The sequence below is a fragment of the Pteropus vampyrus genome, unplaced genomic scaffold (assembly GCF_000151845.1).
Source record: "Pteropus vampyrus isolate Shadow unplaced genomic scaffold, Pvam_2.0 Scaffold509, whole genome shotgun sequence".
Lineage (NCBI taxonomy): Eukaryota > Metazoa > Chordata > Mammalia > Chiroptera > Pteropodidae > Pteropus > Pteropus vampyrus.
Window position 1 is genome coordinate 1,599,822 of NW_011889290.1, and position 22,035 is coordinate 1,621,856.

Consider the following 22,035-nt stretch of genomic DNA (forward strand, 5'->3'; position numbering starts at 1 on the left):
TCTCTCTCTCTCTCTCTCTCTCTCTCTCTCTCTCTCTCTCTCTCTCTCTCTCTCTCTCTCTCTCTCTCTCTTTCTTTTTCTTTCTTTTTTAGGCGAGGCCACCCTTGGTTGACCTCACAGATTGCAAGGACCTTGTCAGCTTACAATCCGCTATTTTTTAATTTTTTATGCCTTCAGCACCTGGTCTTCCTAGCTGGTCTCCTAACCAAGTACTAACCAGGCCCGACCCTGCTTAGCTTCCGAGATCAGACGGGATTGGGCTTGTTCAGGGTAGCATGGCCGTAGACTAGTGCTTATAAGAGTATCAACCTAGGGAAAGTTTAAGTACTGTAACCGAAGCCATCTTGATTCTGATTTCTTCCCTGATCTTCGCCCTAACCACTTGATATGGGGGTTGACTCACAGTTGTAAGGCAGGTCCAGTTAATGAAAGGAAGATAAGATTGTTAGTGAGCTCAGCATTCCAGGCTTCAAAGCCAGCACCATCTTTGTTGGAAATTACTGGTTATGATTAATAACTGGATCTAGGGTGTAAAGATTTACCCATGCTGGTAGAAGGTGACACAAACCCCGAGGAAAGGAGATAAAGCACCTTTAAGTGGACTGATTAAAGATTGTTGGGACATAATTGGCAAGTGGCACTCTGGAGCACAAAACACAGGCTGCTTTCCTTTTTCCACTTAGTACTTTTTACCCTCAAAGCACTTTATATACATTAGCTAATTAAATCTCCAGATAGTCATATTCATAATGCAACTCAAGAGATCTTGTATCTGTTTCTGGCAGCCTCATTCCTAGGTGTGAAGGCACTGTACAAAGTATCTGTGAGGGTCACAGCCCGACTGTCATTTGGCTTATCTTCAGCCTACATGTGGAGGGAAGATACCTTCCATCCGGGAAGGCAGACTCAGGCCACAGGTGACCTCTAATTGTACAAGGTGAAAGTGATTTTCCTTAAGCTTGTTCTGTTCCACTTTGTTAGAAAATCTACTCCACTCCTTAGAAAAGGCTCCTCCATGTCTTTTGAACGTTAATACTAAAGAATATCGTAAATGATATAAATGTCTCCATAATATAAATGGAATATTTTTTCCTTTGGGGTTTTCCTCAACTTATATAATATATTAGGTCACTCAAATTCAAGACACCCACTTCAATAATCCTTCCTTCCTCCCTCCCATCCATCCATCTACCCACCTATCTAAACCAAAATAGAAATGACATGACAGGGTCATTCAGACATATATCCAAAAGTTCATTCAAGCATTTATTGTCTCAATAACTTCTTAAGAACCTCTAAGACTAACCAGGCAACTGATAACATTCAAATTCTTGCTTTTTGGTTGTTTCTCTGGGGATTTTCATATTTGAGGAAAATTTAAGACAACTACTATGAGATTTGTTAATAAGATTTTTGAGAAGCATGGAAAAAAGATGAGTATTAAGATGAATCTTGAGGTTTTCTATGAATTTACTTATCATTCGTTTTCCTATTATCATGGTTTATAGAGAGTTTTACCAGGTTGTTGGGTATCTGCACTACATGGTTACCTGGCATTCTTTCTTTTGTATCTTTGTAAGGGCAAGAGAAGCCTACACCTGAATGCATCTACAGAGATATTTAGACAAACTCAATTAATGTCACAAAGCCATGGTAGGGTTTTGGACTAAAAGCCAAAATTTCTGGTTCTTAGTCCAGTACTCACAAAGCTCGGTAGGACAAACCCTCCCCAGAAAGTACTGTAAGCCATATACTTTCTGCTACATTAATCTGAGTGGCAAACAGATCTCTAAATAATAAAGACTATATCAACATGTGGAAATATCAATATATTTCAATGCTGAATGAAAGAGATGGTCAGAGAAGATTCGACATTTATGAAGTTCTAGGACAGGCAATTGAATTGATGGTGATAGAAATTAGATCAGTGCTTACTAGGAAAGAGGACTGACAGGGAGGGTGCACAAAGGAATCTTTGGGAGATGTTTTATATTAATAGTAGTGTAGGGTTCATGAATGTGTGTTTGTCAAAGCAGATCAAACTATATAGTTAAGATTTGTGCATTTTACTTTGTATAAATTATAGTTTAATAACAAAATATTCTTAGACACCAACAACACACAGACATCACTGGAGAGACCTCATTTCATAACATGGCTCAACCACTTAGTTGCGTGACATTGGGAGCAAATTCTTAACGTTTCTGGGCCTCGGGGTTTAAATCTGTAGAATGGGGAAAATATCACCTATCTTTCAGGGATGCTATGAGAATTAAAGATTATATACATAGAAAGTAGCTAGTAGTATTTCTAATTTATTACATTCAGGTTTTCTGTTAAGGCTAGCCATTGTTGCTTTTGTCACTAAGTTGTAAGAAAAGTTATTCTTCTAATTTCTTGTAGTAACATTATGAATAAAAATGTGATATTTTAAGTGGGTTGTCTTATAGTTTTTCTTTCATATTTATATCCTGCATTCCAATTTTATCCTGCATTCCAATTCAACTTCTATTTTTGCATAATCACTTTGAATAATTGTAACCTGAGTACACAGAATTTTGTATTCTGCTTTTCTCCAATCATTGTAATCATTTCACATGGTCTTGATCATTTATTAACAAACATTTATTGCTTTAGATATTGAGGAAACAGCCATGGACAAGACAAGACCATTCTCATGAGCTTATGTCCCAGCAGGAAGAGACAGTCAAGAGTACAGGAGATATGAATAAGATCATTTCAGCTGTGGGGGAGCGCTAGGCAGAAGACTGAAGAGGGTGTGAGCTTGTTAAAGAGTGGGAGGGTTGGGTGGGGGTGGGGAAGGCCTTCCGAAAGAGGTAACATTCGATTAAAGATTTCTATGACAAGAAAAAGCAGTCACATGAAGACCCAGGGTAGGAGGGTCTCTTGAGGACACCACAGGTGCAAAGGCCTTACTTAGGAAGCAATACACTCTATCTGAGGAGCAGAGAGAAGGCTCTGAGTCTGGATAGAGTGACCGAGGGCGATCGAAGCCCAAAATAAGATAGGAGAGGTAAAAATGGTCAGTCAGATCACATCTGGGCAATCTCTATAATGGGGCTCAGGCCTTTCTGAGCAAAGCCATGCTGTCACAAGACTTCTTCTCTAGTCACTGATTGTCCCTTAGAGCATCTGCAGCTGGTCAGCCACAATTATAAAACTAGCTATCTCAGATCAAAAGTTTGATTTTCTGACACTAATGCAATTTTGAAAGTAAGTGTAGGACTTATTTCTAGCTATGTTTTAAAAGGATGGGCGAGTTATTTTTGTCTGTCATGCTCCAACTCTAATGACAAACTCCTTTTCCCCCTAAAAAGTCTGCCACTGTTTGATGTGTTTGGGCCACCCAACCTAGAAACATCTGGCTATTCTTGAAGGGATTAGGTCTAGGCTACTGCAGTTGGGAGTCAAGACTATGTCCAGCTGGCCATGTAGGAAACAGGGCCAAAGGTCCTGAGGCCAGAGGTCAAAGCCTGTCCTGTTTCTCTGGCACCTCCTGGAGTGTGAGGTTGGAAGGCTGTCCTCTTCTGGCCAAATGATGAAACATTCAACCTCCTGAGGGCTACTGAGATGGTGTCCCACCCTTCACTTCCTCCTGTGTGAGCAGAATCCTGGCTGGAGTGAAACTGTAACCACGAATTCTCCTTGTTGGCCAGAAGCCTCTCTCTTCTCTACCAGATTTCAAAAGAATGAGACACAGCACTGAAACTTGCTTGGGTTTTAAAAGGTTTTTTTTTTTTTTTTTTTTAACCAAATTGTGTGTGTGTGTGTGCACGTGCTATGTAAAAGTTTACTCATCTACGAACCTGCTTTACTTCAAAATTTACAGTACTTTATCAGCTTACTTTGCAAAGTATGGAGTTTGGATTTTATTCTGAGCTACTGAAGGGCTTTAAGGACTGCAGGCATACACTCTGCTAGTTGTTTTCAGACCTCACTGTAGGTGTTGTGTTAGAGGGGGGCTGTGTAGGAGAGGAGACTAGCTGAGACAGTGGCTACAGATGTGGTGAGAGATGGTGGCAGCCTGGACTAGTGGGGTAGTGGTGAGAATGGGAAGATAGAAGTGGATAAACTTGGGACCTATTTTGGAAGCAAAGCAGAAAGAGGACTTGCTGATGAAGTGAATGTGGGGGTGAGGGAAAGATGATTCACAGAGAACTCATAGGATTTAGGCTTGAATGAGAACCTTTTCATTGCTTTCAAAGGCACTATGAATTTACAATGCTACTAGCAAAGTATGACTGTAACATTTTATCATAACCCACCGGCATTAGATATTATCTCTTTTTCGAGGAAACCTCTCATTTTCATGATTATGAAACAGAGACTCTTTCTAAAGATTATTTTTGTAAAATTACCTACAATCACTTACATCATTTCACAGAACACACTGCCTTGTTTTAAATCTTGATTTGATGCCAAAGCTTCTTAGCTGAAGAAGTCTGGTAGACTCAGAGAAAGTAGCTCAGTGTCCACAGGTCCCAAACCTTCCTATTCATGCAAAAAGAAGGTATGGAAAAGGCAGCTCAGCTTCCTCCATGACCCTAGCTAGTGGACAGCTTCAGCTGTGCTTTAGGACAAGCAAGGAAAGGGTTAAGTAAAACTGTGTCTATTATGCCCGACTGACACGTCCTGCTTTTAATCTATGGCTTGTAGCAAAAGGAAGTCCGAGAGGTGGCCTTTCACATGACATCATAAAAGCCTGATTTATCACCAGCCACCAAACATCTAGAAAATCATAACATCCTTTCAGGAAAATGCAGTGGAAAATAATCAGGTTGACTTTGATGAAAGCTTTGGTGGGGACTCCCAAGTGTGACACTCTGCACGGTAACCCTTGGCAGGTGCTCTGTCTGCACTCAGAGTGGCCTTCACTGACAAAGCTGAGAGTCTGAGTTTCATGGCTGCCCACAACAGAGCATGGCTTTAATGTCCACAGATAAAACAAGAGTTTGGCTCACATTCTGCAAGTTTGGCTAAAATAACACTTCAGTGTATATGAAAATGTTTTGGAAATGACAGCTCTATCCAGATGTGAGAAATCCTTGATTTTAGAAATACGAAAACTATACTCTTGTTACATAGCCCACTGCCATACCAGCAATGCCAGGCTATGACACTTCCTATACTGCATCCATCAATCTGCTCTTCTTTGCTCTTTCCTAGGACTGTTTTTAGGATACTACTCTATAGATGGGACTCTTTCCTATGTAGTATTTTCAGAGCAGTATGTTGCTGTGGAATCATTCTTAATAAGTAAGGGGGCTAAGAGTTGACAGAGAAGAGACACTCCAAAATGTCAGAGGAAATAAAGGGATGAATTCCTCATGTAGTTAAAGGAATTGTTCCTGGGAATGTCTGTATCTTTACGTTGTTTCTCTTGCTCAGTAATTTGATAAAACCACCCAGCAGGAACCTTGTCCTCTTTGGTGTGCATGATGTGCTCTGCAAATAAACACAGGAAATAAGGACAAAGGCAGACTAGAGTTTTGGGTGGTTCTAGAATTCTGACCATATCAATCCTACAAAAGCCTGTCAGCAGAGCAAGTAGACCTATCTTTACGAAGTCACGCCAACTCCGAAGGTGCTGGGATCCTTGAGTTTTGGGGAAGAGACTGACAAAGGGCTTGTCTGGTTTGGGAAGCTGGCAAAAATGAAGACTTGGGACTCAGTTCAAAGTTAATGTCACTTTGTTTTACTGCTATATCTCAAGTGTGTTGTACAAAGACTATTCAGAGGCTCAAAGATTCGTGAGTAGACACGGCCCCATGAAGGTTTCTGGAAGGCTGGTGCTCAGTGTGGCCAATGAGGAGAGAAGAGCCTCCACGTTGGAAGAGCTCAGAGCCTGGGCCCTGACACCATCAACACAGGAGAGAGACCTCTTACTGCCACCTAAAGCAGCCCTAACAACACCATTGTTACATCCTTCCAGGTTTGACTTCTTAACTGAAAAGGTCTGCCCATGCCTGATCTTCCCAGGATTCTTTCTGTACAGGGAACAGAAATGACATGGAAGAGAGCAAAGGACAGAAATGAGACTCAGCTTTGGCCCTGCCACAAGTTCTATAACTTGAGCTTTCCTCGTCTGTAAATGAGGGAATGGTTGGATGAGACAAGTTTTAAGGTCCCTTTCCTAAGCTGCTGTTTGCCACTCCACTAGGACTGCTAGTGGTCAAGCAAGTGCTGTGTGCTTTGCATCAGTGCCCTATGAACCCCACACTGCTGCATCTTCTTGAAGAATGACTACTCATCATTCATAGTAGCTGTGGCAGTAGAAGTAGCAACGGTTAAGTTCTGCTCCAGCTGGGCCCCAGTCTGGCTTAGCCTCAACACTGAACTTTGAGTTTTGCTCATGAGTAAAGCTGGGTGGTTGGGGAACTGAGTGACTTGGCAGAAGGTAGTGGGAGGTCTCTCCTGGCCCTGACCCCACTGCATCTCTGCCCAATGAGACTGGGCACATGCTTCCTGGATGGCTCCATGGAGAGAGCACTAATCAAGAGGCGAGTCACCTGAGGGCGGGAGCCTGATTTGGGTAGTGATGTGCTGCACAAAGCACTGAGGAAACTAATACTTTAAACTTCCCCATGAAATCATCCCTGGACATTCAGGTAGCTATTACATACAACCAGTCAGACTGAGTGCTTCAGTTATCTTATGTTTATAAAGCGGATATTGTGGTACCTTATTTTTCTGGCTACACATGTCACTGAGGCACCTGCATGATAAATAAATAATGGTGACAGTGAGGAAACAAATTTTCCATTGATGCAATCAAATGGCCCGACCTACTGGAGACTGTTGCTGGGTCAGTAAGCCTCTCTTCAGGGAGCTATTAAGTGAGGCTTACTCTGCAGTGGGCCAGCGAGCCACCTCCACTCCTTACCCCTGGCCATTCATTCAGGACTTGAATGCATCAGGGTTCCTGGCTGTCATTCACTCGAGGTCAATAAAACTTCTGGGCCTAATGACTAGTTTAGGGGTGGGGATCCTAAACTAGGGACTCCTTAGAGCCAGCAATAACACCTTTTTATTGGGCCCCTTCTTTGTGTTATTTGCTGAAGACTTTACATAGTTCATACTATTTAACCTTCTAACAATCCTACATGGTACCTGAGGAAAGTGAAGACCCAGGAAGTTAAGTAATTAGTCCAGTGACACTCCATGGCAGAGGCTGAATGCAAACCCACATTTGTCTGACTCTAAAGACTAGGTAATTAGCCCATTTATCTAGACTTCCTTCCCTCAGGGTCTTCTCTTTAGTAAGTGGGCTGACCGGAGAGGAGAATAACAATATGCCAAGCCATGCATTCCCGTCAAGTAGATGCTCTTGATGAGAATAAAGTTGTACCCTGGAAAAGAATCTGTTATAGACATAACAGAAGAGTATACTTTTACTCTATAGAGGTTCAGAAACACTGAAACTATTGGTTAGATTACTTGTGTAGATTATAGATTAGAACAGATATAGGAGTGGATACCTAAGAGTCAGAAGAAAGGGGGACATGTCAAGAGATACCAACCTGAAATGAGCACGTAGCTCTATCAAAGCAGTGCACTGTGACAAAGGTTTGGTGCAACCTTGGATTTAGAGCAAAAATGAATTCATTGTTTTTCTACAGTTGGAGGTGAAAGGTTTTATAAAGGGAACCTTGGCTGGATATAAAGTATCTTGTTTTGGTTAATATGATTAATGCAGTTTTCTCAAAAACGACTATCAATTCCTTAAGTAGTACATCAGGAACGGTCACCCTAAAGGCCTTTATATTTATGAGTAGCTAAAACATGGACCAGTGGCTGTTGGCCATAGAAAGATTCTTTCTCCTCCATGCCCCCACCACTACTAGGTCATGAGACTCCAAGTGGACTTCCTCTGGCAGAACCAGGATTTGGGGTGAGTTCTTCTAGGAACCACTGCTTTCTAGAACTGCAAGGAATACTAAGAGACTCCTGACATGGGAATTCTGTGAATTTGGGAAACTTCCAAAGGACCTTTGCTCAGTATCTGACCCCTTCAGAATACCCTTTTCTATGAAAACATTTCAACTCAGAGACTTCAAAAGAGTTGTCTGGTCTTATTTATGCCACTGCCATGACCACTACTAACAGAAAATAGGGGGCAGAGCTTTTCAGTTCCAGGGCCTCGATAGAGAAGGGGACCACTACTGGACCTGGGTATGAGGAGTGCAAATCCGGAGAACACAGGATAGCTAAAAACTTTATCAAATCGACTTAGCTCTTGAGTTTAATAGTGAGAGTTCAGAAAGAGATGGATGCCTCTAATTGTCACAATACTAATGATAGTAATAGTCCTCATAAAACAACAGCCATACAGCACTTTAGTATTTAAAAAGGACCTTCAACCTATTTCACCATGTAATCCTGGCATCATTCAGTCATTCATGCATTCAATAGCAATAATCACCTGGTCTTCAAGAAGTTCAAGGTCCGATGGTGGAGAATTACAACAAAGGGCAATATCTGATGCATGCCACAGTGCAGGGTAAGTGACAGAGAGTAGGTGAACAGAGAAGGAGGTCAAAATGAGTGTAGGGAGTAGGGAGAGGGTTGAGACTTGAAAGGGGATGTGAGAAGGGGAGAATGAGCTTTGTGGTGGGCCTTAAAAGTGCCCTGTGCTAACCATGTCACTGAGGTGCTTGCATAAATAAATGATGAGAGGACTCGTCTAACACTTCCCCTTGGGAAAAGTTCTAGGACTAAGCTACCTTCCACAGTGAGACAGAGGAGGGGACCACAGGCCAGCAAGGGCCGAAAGACTCGGAAATCTTTCCCAGAGTAGATGCTTCCTGACTTGGGTTGTGAAAAATGACTAGGAGGTAGAAAGGCAAAGAGCAAGGGCAAAGATAGTCTACGTGTAGGAACAAGAGTTAAAGGGCACAAAGGTATTAGAAAATCTCCCAGGAACTGCAGTTTGGTATGGTGGGGGTGGGGTGGAATAGAATTCTCCCCTCATGCTGGGTGCAGACCCCCAGGTGCCCAGCAGTCAGCACAAGTTTAGCACGAAATCTGGAGTCAACCTAAGATGAATCCCAGTTCCATCATTTACCAGCTGGCCTTTGGTTTCCTAATGTACAAACCTGTTAAATTTTATCTACCAATGATAAGTGTTCAGAACAGTGTCTGAGGTTGAGCGGGTGCTCAATAAATGGCAGCCAATGTCAACATAAATGTTATGTCTCGATCAGGACCTGGACAATCAAGCAAGGTCTCTTAAATGAGCATTCAAGGCTTCTGTGCTAGTTCTCCAACTTTACTGCTCAATATTTCCCTACAGAAACCACTAATTGTAGCAACTGGCAGCCCTATTTTATCATACCGTTAGTTCCCATAGCCTAGAATATTCTTGTTCCTCCTCTTCATTTATTTAAACCGTACCCCTTAAAAACACGAGGGATCTGTGGTCACAGAAACTTAGGCTGAAATTCTAGATTCACTATTTGCTAGATGAGTCTCCATTTCCTCATTTGTATCACAACCTGGAGTTGTGATAAGAATATGATGTGAGTACTTGTCACTAAGACCCTCCACACATGCTCACTGTCCTCCCCATCTCATGTCCCTCTTCAAGTCTCACTCAACCCTCTCCCTATGCCCTGAACTCATTCCAACCTTCTTCTCTGTTATACCTAATCTACCTTTGTATCCCCACAGCTGTGTTCCAGGACTGCCAACGCAGTCAACGAGGCAAACGTGCAGCTCATGAACCACCTATGGGGGTGCTGACAGTAAACAAACTGGTAAGGAAGTAACCAGGTTGTTATAAAGGCCATGATGAAAATAAAATTGAGTAATGGGGGTCAGAAATGCTGATGAGGTAATGTTTAAGCAGGGTCATAATTGACAAGGAGGAGCCAGCTATGAGAGACTCAGGAAAAGCATTCTAGGTCGGGGAGCAGCTTGGGCTGGGGCCTTTTGGTGGCAGGGAGCTGGCTGGTCAGAAACACCCAAATTTCAGAGTACCACCTAAGGTTGGGGTGATGGAAGCTGTTACAGGTGGTAGTGAATTTAAGATGTCTTGATTTATAGCTTCGCCAAGAAAGATCCCTGGATACGTTTCTTCCTCTGGATACTCAACAGATCCTCTGCCTGCAGGTGTCCTTGAGGGTTCCCTTGGGGACCCTGTTGGCCATCCAGGGGCTAGTGATTGGATTGGGCTCATTTTAGGACATCCTGTGAAAGGGATGGAGGCCAGAGCAGCACAGACACTTGCTGTTAGGAGTTCCAAAGGCCACAGGCCTAGGGGAAACCCTGGGGTTCATGAGTCCTCTTCTGTTCCCTAAGCACACACCGGGAAGTTCCTGGAGGAGGAAAGAGGGGGCTCATATATTAAGTTCATCAGGGATAACCTAAATCACTGTCACCATTTTAGCAAAGATAAATGGAGGGAAATATGCTCTGCCAATTGATGTCACACAGAAAGTGCTGTAGGGAGGCACTGCCTGGGTCATGGAACAAAGGAGGTCTTTCAGGAGAAAGGATTTACCTCCTTCCTGTCAGAGTAGGTAAATACCTTAACTGACGGTAAGGGCACCTCACAGCCCAGTGAGTGCCCACCTGATCCCCCGCCTGTGGCAGAACTTGAAGGGCCACTTTTATCTTTATCAGATGACTCAACATTTCTTGCACTATACCATTCTGACTGGTACACTGAGAAAGGGCACAGTACGCAAGAAGGAACAGAGAGCAGAGGTGGAAAAGACCCCTGGCCATCCCAGCGATGAGCACAGTCCTGACGACTTGGAATATGGTGCTTCAGCAGCCCACCATTCACAGCTCATCGATCTTCAACAGTTTTTCTCTCTCCCATCCTTTGCCTCCTTTCCTCTTGAAGGATTCATTTATTTTAAAGTAAAGGCTTTTAAATATTGGTCGACCTTCTGATTAATATTTTGCTTATGTCTTGGAGACTCCTTGCATCTCTGGCTTGCCTTCATGAAATGGGAGAAAGAAATGCCGTTAACATCTCAGCACACCTTCTTTTCACAAAACGGTGTGAAACACATTGGAAATTTCCTCAGAACCCAGAAGAAAGCCCTGATTCATCCACCTCTTCGGGATCTCTGCTGTCCTTTCTTATGGTTTCCTATGCCCTGGCATTTCGGCACCCTGCATTGCTCTTTCCTTTTGGCCTTGTGCTCTGTTTGGAAGTTATGCTCTTCAGATATTGTGGACAGTAGCAAGCTTCATTTCTGTTGAAATCTGGCTAGTTTCAGCCTTTAAACCTAGCCCAAAGTCATCAATTCTGATAATTGTTATTCTGATCTGTCTGAAATTTTCAGTTTTGGGGAGGAGAAAATGAATTCTTCCTTTTATATCTTCAAAATACTCCCCTCTCTTAAGGTTAAGGACAATCTGGCTTTGTCCTCTAGACTGGAGAACTGGGTTTCGTGGTGAGGGTAATCGCGAGTTATAAATGAAGTGTGTTTATTCATCCTTATAAATAGAAACGAAGTTGATATTTTGACTTTATAAACCCTACCTTCATGATCTGTTTGTAGCATCTATATGAAAGACGTAAGGAGTCAGCTGTGCTGGTCCCCTTGGGAGGTGGAAAAGCAGGGGACCAGCAAGGTCTGTCCCTCAGAGCCCAACAGGAAGTCAGTGGGACTCAGTGGTGCTCAGGGTGGGACGTAGGTCTCCTATCCTAAGGCACACTGGGAACAGCTGGCTACACGCAACCCCTTACCTTTAATCTTCACAGAGACTCCTTCCTCACTCTAAGCTTTTCCTTATTTTTCTCCTGTTTCAAAATAGCTGCTTATGGGGACTCTTTAGGGGCTCTTAAATGCCCTCCCCTCAAACCTTGACAGAGTGAACACAGCTACACCCTAGGGTGTCTGCTCAGGAGACAGGCGTCAGGCAGGTCGATTCGGTACTTCCTTTTTTTAAAAAATAAAATTATCAGGGTGACATTGGTTAATAAAATTATGTAAGTTTCAAGTGTGCAATTTAATAATATATCATCTATATACTGAATTGTGTGTTCACCACCCAAAGTCAAATCTCTTTCCGTTACCATATATTTTCTACCTTCGCCCAGCTCCCTTTCCTTCTGGTAACCACTATACTGTCGTCTGTGTCTATGAGGTACCTCTTTTCATTTTCTTATCTGGTTGCTTTTCTCCACCTCTGACTCCTCAGAGAAATCAGCGATTTTCAACAAATTTGGTGGGAACCTTAGTCAGGCTGAATGAATCAGAAACTCTGAGTGGGGGTGTCCTGAAATTGTTTCCTTAGACCACACTCATTTTGAGGGCAAAGAAATGTCTTACTCAGCTTGGTGTCCCTGGAACCCAGCCCATTTCTGGGTACACGATAGGCATGATAAAGAAAAATCATCTCTCACCTTAAAATGAAGCTCCCTCTGTCCATGGTTTATCTGGACACTTCCATCTCCAAACTACTCCCTCTTGAGGTTCACTCGCTTGAATTACTCTCATCTCCAATGGGCTCCTAATTCTTTATCTTTCCCTTGGGCTCCCCTTGGCATAAACGGGGCAAGTGGAGTCTGTAAAGGTCCTATTAAAACACTGAGAAAGAGCAAAGGAGAACACCCCGAAGATGGGCACTCCCTGAAGATCACACTCTGATTCTGCCTCAGCTGACTTGCTCCCAGGGCCAATAGCCCCCATCCGGCACCACGCTGTCCCAAGACACCTATCCTCCCAGCCCCAGGGCCAGCCTAGAGGGCATTCGCCTTGGGTCTTGATTCCGTATCTCCTGCCTATTTGGCCAGCAACTAGAAGCAACTCCCCAGACACTCGTCCCTTTGTGCAAACTGGACCTGACAGGTCTACCCCCACAGCACTGATACTCAGCCTACAGCCCTGAGTGTGAGGATACACTGTCCTTCCCTTAGGGATCAATTCCAGGAAGACCCTCATCTGCCAGGTAAGATGCAATCCCATTTTTAGGGAACACATGAGCTATGGTACGCACGTGGACACCGGACTGCTATCCCGTCTCAGCTACCTGTTACTACGGCTGTGACCAAGGGCCTGTCGGCTGAACTGGCAAATTACCATGCAGATGCCCCTCATTGGGCACCGAACTCTTCTCCCAGCACAGCCCCCCAAGCCTTCCTGCCTTCTCCTCTCTGTTTCCACAAACATGCCCCACAGAGGAGCTAAACTGAACTCTTGAATAAGCTTAAGGCTTTGCCTCTGACTGTCGTTTGCTCCTTCTTTAATCACCGTTTTGCATTTTTCTCTTCCCAGGTTTCCTGGTTGAAATTCTATCCATTTTAAAAGATCATCTAAAATTCAGACTTGAGTTCAGTGTCCTGACCCACAGGCTGATACTTTAATTCCAGCCACCATCCAGGGAAGGAGACTCCGAGGTCCCTATTTTACAATAAACTCAGTGGAGCCGAGAGATTTGCTGATGACCACAGAGCTGGTGAGTGCCTAGCCAAGGCCTGAACCCATGGCACTCAGTGGGTTCATGGTAACCACTGCTGCCTCAGTGCCACCATCTGGGTGAAAGTTTCTCAGGACCCTGCAGCTACACGTGGACATGGCCCCTTCACAGCTCTGCACCCGTTGACACCTCTCTGATTTGCACTACCACTCTTACTATATTACCACTTCTGTATACTCATTATGTGCTTTGCATCTGTTATACCATATAATTCTTCAGTAATCTTAGGCACTAGATCATCTCAATTTTGCAGATAAGGAAACTGAGACTTAGTGAGTAAGTTGCCTAGAGTTACAAAGTTGGTGAGTGTGAGCGAGGAGGATGAGCTTCAAACTCTGGCCCGCTTCAGTCTTAAACCCTTGTCCTTAATTTAACTATTTATTGTATTTCCTTTCTCAAATTGAATGAAGGCTCCAAGTTGGCGGAAACTGTATCTTGTCCATTTGCAGTGACCTGTGTTGTGCGTAGGATGGCTTCTTATACATAGCAGCTTTAAAAAAATCACCTACAGAAGCAGTCTTGACCATAAAGAGCACTTTTCAATCACTCTGCAAACAACTGCCTTCTCCTGGAGCCCCACTCCACTCTCTCCTCTTGGTGCTGGGCTCTCTGACCTCTCTTCTTGCTGGTCTCTGTGGGCAGTCTCTCCATCCTGAAGCTCTTGCTTCTCCTGGTTTCCCTACTTTCTTTGCTCCTGCCTCACTCACCACCTCTCTGTCCATTGCTGGTCCCTCTCCTCTTCCCACCTCTAAGTTCAAGATTCTGTCCTTGGTCTATTTTCTCTGCTTTCTGTGGGCTCTCTCTTGGAGGGCCCATTTCCACCCATGATTTTGATTCCTGCCTCTGAGGACACCACTGTCTACATTTTCAGCCATCACTTTTCTCCCAGGTTTCAGGTCTGCATTTTCCTAGCTTGCTGGACAGCTGCAGTCCAGTGCCCACAGGTACCTCAAAGTCACCATACTTATCGAGAGCCTTCCCTTAAGAAGTCTCCATGGACAACGCTGTTTTTCTTTATCACATTATCCTCTTTTGCCCCTTCTAGCCCTTTTCACAGTCTATAATTACTCTGTCAATTAGTTTATTGCTCTACTGTCTGCCTCCCTAAAATGCGAGCTCCATGAGGGCCAGAGCCACCTGTCTTATTTACCTCTGTCTTCAGGATCTATCTCACTTGCCTGGAACACAGTAGGCACTCAAAAAGTATTTGTTGAATGGATAAAGGAATGCTTAAAACTGAAGTCAATACATCTCCCCCACCAAATAAATACACTTGTTTCCTTTTCTATTGCATCGTTACCATTATCTCCCCACCCATACCTTATCTTAAAATCATGGTCAACTTTAGCTCCTTCTATGTTTTGCCCCCATCATTACCCAAATCTTTTCCAGAACCTTTTGCACTCAGGTTTTCTCTTCTCAGCCTTCAGCTCACATGTCCTTGGTTGATGATAGTACCCTCTTTCTTCACAAACCAGCCCCTCCCCGTTCCCGGGTACCTTCTCTCTTGGGAAGCTGCTCATTTCTCCTGGAGCTCTTTGTGACATCCCCTAGTCAGAAGTCTCTATTATTTGCCAAAAATATCCAAACTCTCACTCGGACTTCCAACATCTTTGACAATTTGATTCCACCCAGGTTTATTTCCCGTACCTTTACAACCATACCCTGCATTCAGGACAGGCTGGATCAACCAAGAAGTATGTATGTGCTGAGGACTCCCCTGCCCCTTCCCATGTCTAGAAACTCGATGAAGAAGTATTACTCAAATGCCTGCCATATTCCAGATACTGCGTGCTGGACATACACAGCTAAATGTCATGGGGAGGGAGCGAGAGGTTAATTTACAAACCAAGTCAGAGAGAGCCTGTCAGTCTGTATCTCAAACAAGCTACCTTGCCGGCTCCTTTAGGTGTGGGAGGTTAGGCATGCTCCAGTAGGAAACGGCTGAACAGCTTTGTGTTAAGATGATGAGACCTAGTTGGGGAGCTGGGCAAGAGCAAGGGGGGAGAGTAGCTCTATCCCTCTTCCAAGGAGACAAGTGCTCTACAGCAAATAACAAGCAGAGATTTTGAAGAATGGAACTGTCCAATATGTGATTTCAAATTGCTTTATTCACTAAGATATAACCTCTTTACCAAACCCTTAAAATTATAGAAGATCTTACTTGTCATGTGATATGGGAAATGGAAGATGCAGGAGATCCAGAGCAAGAAAGGAGAGTTCAGAAGAAGCTGGAAATTCCCTGAAGCTAGGTAATTCACAGGGATATTGGGAGACACTGGTACATGGAGACAGGAATTCAAGCAGTTTAAAAGATTTTAAAACATAGGGTGTCCCCGATAGGTTGAAGAGTCTCCAGAAGGGAAGCATCTATGTGGTTGCGACTTTGGTTTACAGAAACAAACTACAGTATCTCCAGCTGCACAGAGTGGCAAGGGAGACAGGCACATAAGCCAATCATTGCAATCCAGTGTGATGAGAACACTGACAGGGGTGGTTGGTGGGGACAATTGAGGATAAAAGGGAGGAGAGGTGGGCACCTACTGTTTCGTGGGACAGACAGGGCTCTGCAGAGGAGATGGTATCTGGGCTGAGTCCTGAACAATCCTGGAAACCTTCTCTGGCCAGAGAGGGAAGCACCAGCCATTCTTTCTTCTTGGAACACCCTTCTCTCCACCTAGACCTACCAACATGGTACTCATCCCTCAAGAACCAGCTTAGAGGCCACCTCCTCCCAGAGCGTGCTGACCCTAAGTGATCTGGTCTTCCTTTGATCCTGGGCAGCTCTGTGTTCCTCTCATTGACACAGCTCTGTTCCCTGCATCCTTGATGCATAAGTGTTCTGCCCTTATAGCATCTTCCCAACAGTACAGGAACTGTCTTATTCATTATCCACCCCATTCACAGCTTAGTATGTATTTTGTCTACCGTGAGTGCTGAGGTATCGTCATTGAAAGAGTGACCGAATTCCTTGTTTCAAGCTCTGTTTTTTGATTTGATGAGAATAGCCTGGTGTTCTGTAATATGGGCAACAGTTTATTGTATTTTCTCTTTTCAAGGTTTTCCCACTATTATTCTTTAGACGTGACAATATAAGCAGTGTGGTTATTCTGTGTGCAAGTGCATCACGGGAAGTTATTTTGGATGGGAGCTCATATATCTCTAACATATCTGCACATTTTAGGATCACCTTGATCCAAAAAAAAAAAAAAAAAAAAAAAACCCTTCTCGCAATGTCATGCTTTCTGAGTTGCTTACTTACTTAACGCTGCCTGTGGAGTTGAATTCAGTAATACAGAAGGTTCCGAGGGTTATGTTTATATCACCAGTGAGGGCTGCTCCATAGCCATGCCTTAATTTCACAACTGGCAACACAATGAATTTATGGAAGAAAAATATAGAACAAGAGTCTGTTTTGCTAAACCCATGAACATGTTAAGAATATACAACAAAATTTTCCTCTACTTAAGGAAAAGTATTGTTCTTGCCTCCTCAATAAAAATACAAAGCTGTTTGGCATAATTTTCAGATCTGTTAGTTTTGTAATACATTCATAGGTAGTCTAGCTAATAACCCAGTTCCAAGTAATGAAACACTGTAACTATTAAGAATTTTAAATGAAATCAGTTTTGCAAAGTAGCTGCTTATTATTGATCTAAGTGTAAACATATTGTGATGATCATTGGCCGGCTGCCTCCCTGTTTAATTTTTTTGCTGGTTATTGCAGACCTTCCTGATAAAGGATCTAAAACCTGACTAGTCTTCTCCTCAAAGCTCTTCTTTGAATTTATTACTCTAAATTTCTAGATATATATAATGGCTGTAAAGGCAAAAATCTATAGAATTAGAAATAAAAAGAACATGAGCTTACATTTACAGCAACCTTTTAAAGTACACAAAGATGATTACAATTCTCATTTTTTTAAAAAAGTGTTAACTTATAATATTGTCTACAAAATACTATTCATGTGAAGTTTTAGATTATGCTAAAAATCACTTGCCACAGATTGGGTTTTAGTGGGGCAGGTGGTGTGCATTAACCCTTTCTAGCCATTGGGGGTCTTGTTTTAGAATAATATTGTGATGCACTCTTAGGAAATAAACCTGTGTACTAGGAAGAAATGAGACTGTTGCTCTGCGGGGTTTTATATAGTCTTGCTATGACTCACCTCCACCCCATGGCTCAAGTATGAGGTATTCACTCTTCTTAACAGATGGGAAAACTCAGCCTCAGAGGTCGATTGGAGAGGTCATAATATCTGATAATTTCCCAATCTCTAAATTTAACACATACTTATGTCAGCAACGTTAAAGATGTTTGTAAAATTGTGCACCTAGCCTTTTTCAGAACACATTTAATAATACATTTCAATTTTCCTAATAATACATACATTCAACTAAGATTCTTAGAAGAACTGAAATCCTCTATTATTGTACCTTATAATATGAAAGCATATTACACAAGGTACGAATGCAATAGATCCAAATGTTCTTGCCCCAATTGCTACATCTTCTGCATGTGCAGGCCAAAGGGCACTTTTTCTTTTTGCTACATTCCAACTCATTCTCAAACAAAAAGCCAGTTACCACAGGTTATTCTTCTCAAACCATTTCTTCTTTATTTTTGAAGAAAAGTTCATTGCATCCTTCTCTAATAAAGACATTTTTTACTGTGCTTCAAAGATATCCCTTAGATATTATGGTCCTAATGGCTCTTTGCCAAAATAGTTCTAATATGTCTTTCATAGTTTTCCAAATTCATCGTTTAGGGAGCCCTAACAAGAATAGAATGGAACTTTCCAGCATATCTCCTGGCCAGTAAATCTGTTCTTCACCTTCTGAAAAAGGTCAAAAGTAACTACCTAGCTGTCTGACCTTGAACAAGTAACAACTTCTTGGGCTTCAGTTTCTTCAGCTGTAAAGTGGCAGAGTTGGATTTAATAGCTGAGGCATCTCTACCAATTTTGATATCATTTTAATTGCCAAGTAGAATAAAGTACAAGTACAGAGGGGGATATCCCTCTCAACTCATCATTGTCTACTGAATAAATGTTTTAAAAAAATTATGACAGTCTTCTTATATTGAAAAAAAGTGAACACATAAATGAAACAGAAAAATATCCAGTGATCCTGTCATGCCCCTTTGGGGAGGCAGGACAAGCTCCACTGTCTGTGACAGAACCAGATCAACAATAAAGACAGATGAGTAGCTTTCCTGGACTTTTCATGGGATAAAAACTAGGCTTGGCATTTGATAGGTACATGTTCCTCTTTGAGCACCTTATCTAAATAATTATGGCCATGCTGGGTTTCACCACCATTAACAGTGTGCACACTCCCCTCAGATCTAATCAGGCAGGAAGCCACTTTGGGGCTGGTGGCTTTGTGCCTGCTGTGGCACGTAGATAGTAACCCACACTCATCCCATGGCTTATTCTCATCATGTCTTAGCTCACACCTGTCATACAGGTTAGAAACACTTAAAGATAAGTTCAAAAAGTCAGACTGATCTAAGAGAACACGCTGGACTGAATCGCTAAGGCTCAGTGCAGTTTTCTCAAGTTATATCCTACACGCATGTTCTTTGATCTACATTTCTGGTCTTTCCACGAAAGGGACAGAGAGGGAAGAAAATGGTCTCTTGGAACCCCCTTCTAAGATGCTCTGTGAGCCTCAATTTCTGTGTCCTGTGTAATCAAGGCTCTAGCTACTCTGTGTGGACAACCTCCTTCAAGTAAAAAAGCAGTCGTGGAAGTCTATATTAGGGCTAAGAACACACTGGAATTTTTGCCCAGGGGATGTGAGGCCCGGATTTAGCTGAGGCCAGATTTGTTACCCCTCCCAAATCTCTAACCTTGGAGAAAATGGATGCAGGACTTTAGTGTGTGTGTGTGCGCGGTTTTTTTTTTTTTTTTGGCCAGTTCAGACATTGTTTACAGTACAATGGTTAGAGATTTATATAACTTATTAAGTGATCCCCTCGATTACTATAGTGCCCATCTGACACTATACATAGCCATTATAATAATATTTTGACCATATTCACTATGCTGTACTCCACATCCCCATGATTGTTTTATAACTACTAATTTGTACTTTATCTTTTCACCTTTTTCACCTGTCTCTCCAATCACCCTCTTCTCTAGCAATCACTGGTTTGTTCTCTATATCTGTGAGTCTTTCTGTTTTATTTGTTCATTTATTTTGTTTTTTGATTCCACATATAAGTGAAATCATATGGTATTTGTCTTTCTCTGTCTCTTATTTCACTCATCATAATACCCTCTAGGTCCATCCATGTTGTTGCAAATAGTAAGATTTCATTTTTTTTTTATAGCTGAGTAATATTCCTTTGTATATATGTACCAATGGTGTTTTTTACAGAAATAGAAATCCATCCTAAAATTCATGTGGAATCTCAAGGGACTAGGAATAGGCAGAAGAATTTGAAAAAGAAGAACAAAGTTGGTAGTCTCATACTTCCTGATTTCAAAACTTATTACTAAGCTATGGTAATCAAAGAAGTGCGGTATTGGCATAAAAACTGAAGAATAGACTGATGGAATAGAACAGAGATCCCAGAAATAAACCCGCACATATATGGCTAAATGATTTTGACAAGAGTACCAAGACTATTCAATGGGAAAAAGACAGTCTTTTGAAAAAATGTATGTTGGGAAAGCTGGATATCCAAATGCAAATGAATGATGTTGGACCTTTACCTTATATCGTATACATAAATCAACTAAAAATAGATCAGACCTGGAGGGTGGAGTCAAGATGGCGGAGTAGGTAAACTCACAGCTCACCTCCTCTCACAATCACGTCAAAACTACAACTAAATTATAGAACAATCATCACTGAGAACCATCTGAAGAGTAGCTTAACAGAATTCCTATAACTGAAGCTATAAAGAAGCCAGATCAAGATTGGCAGTGACATAGACTGGGCAGGTCTATACCCACAATGTGATGATTCAGAAACAGGAGGAATATCTCAGCTGCAGAGGTCCCCCCTGGGAAGTGAAGGGTCTCAGCCTCAAACCAAACTTGCCATCTCAGGGCACCAGTGCCAGGAAGAAAAGTCCCCATAACATCTGGCTGTGAAGAGCAGTGGAGATTGCATCCCAGAAAGACAAAGGACTATGGGAGACTGAGAATGCTGCTCTTAAAGATCCTGTGAACAAACTCATTGGTGCTAAGCTCCAGCACAGGGCAACAGCTCAAAAAGTGCCAAGGATATATGAGGCAGAGCTAAATTTATTAACTTCAGGGTGAGGATTGGCAGGGCAAAGATCAGGGCAACAAGACTGGTAAGATATGAAAATACAACTGAAAAGTTTTAACGAGAAAATATCCCTATTATAATACGCATGTAGAAAATAAGTAATTTGATCAAGGTTGGAACACAGAACTGCTTAAAGCTAAAATCTATCCTCTTTCTACTAAACCCAAATATGAGCAAATGCTCTGCTTGGCTGTCTGTGGAAAAGAGGACTATCAATGAAGCTATTAGGTAATTTTTTTTTTTTAGAACTTTATACAAATAGGAATGAGCATCATAAAATTACTGCCAGTAATATTTCTCTAAATCAGATTTATTTAATATTAATTTCTCTTACCATTGCTATTAAAATTGAAATTTCAGCCTGTATACCTTATCCTGAAAGACAAATGTAGGCTAATCTATGAGAAAAAAAAAAAGAAAATTAAAACTGATCACTTTTCATTGTAAGCTATCTAAAACCACAAAGATACATTTTGAGTAAGTGGAGGAAAGTGCTGGCAGGCGCCATTGTTCCTTTGTGGTACAGGTGCGTGCCAAATCTGTGCTCTCTGTTAAGCTGGCTAATACCATTTACCCTGCTCTGGTATTTCCCTGAGACCCTGACCAACCCAACTCTCTCCCCAGCTGAGCGTCTTTCAGAGCATCTTCCACAAAAGTGGTCTGCCTCAGCTCACGCTGCAGACTTTCTCTAAAATCCACAAGCCCCACATGACTGGCAGCCACCCTCAGCCAGCTCTGCAAAATCTCTTGAAGGTCCACAAAACCCACGCAGGCAGCAGCCGGTCTCTGCTCACACTATAGTGACCACCAAAGGGTCCCAAGCCTGGAACAGCATAGTTTCTGCCAAGTGTTTCCAAGACCAGCACAGGTGCGAAACAACTGCATATCACTTTGTAGTTCTTACCAAGTGGTCTCAAGCCTAAAACAAGCAGTGGCTGACCTTGACCTATACTAGAGCCCCTCCCAAGAGGCTCCAGACCCAGCACACCTCAGACCACAACAAAGCCCCACTCAAACAGCTACACAAATGACACACCTGAAGGGAGACCACAACTGATGCCAGAGCCATGCTAAAGTGACTCCTGCTCCATGGAGTGAGCCCCTGCACAACAGCTTATCTGCTGCAGTCATGGTCAGCCTTCATAGTCAGTCAGCCTGAGGATCAACCCCACCAACTGACATACTTAAAGCAATCTAGGTTAACTACAACAGGAGGTCACATATGACCCACACAAGAAACACCCTAGGGCTCTTGGCTCAGCTGACCAGAAACACTGTGCCACTGGGCCC

General features: G+C 42.6%; 1 protein-coding gene and 1 pseudogene across 4 annotated transcripts in view; both read right to left on the minus strand.

Moving 5' to 3' along the window:
- The window catches only part of GMDS (GDP-mannose 4,6-dehydratase), a 602,961-nt gene that overhangs the window by 7,301 nt on the left and 573,625 nt on the right, over positions 1-22,035 (minus strand). The gene's annotated exons all lie outside the window — the stretch shown is intronic.
- LOC111732954 lies at positions 169-287 on the minus strand (annotated as a pseudogene).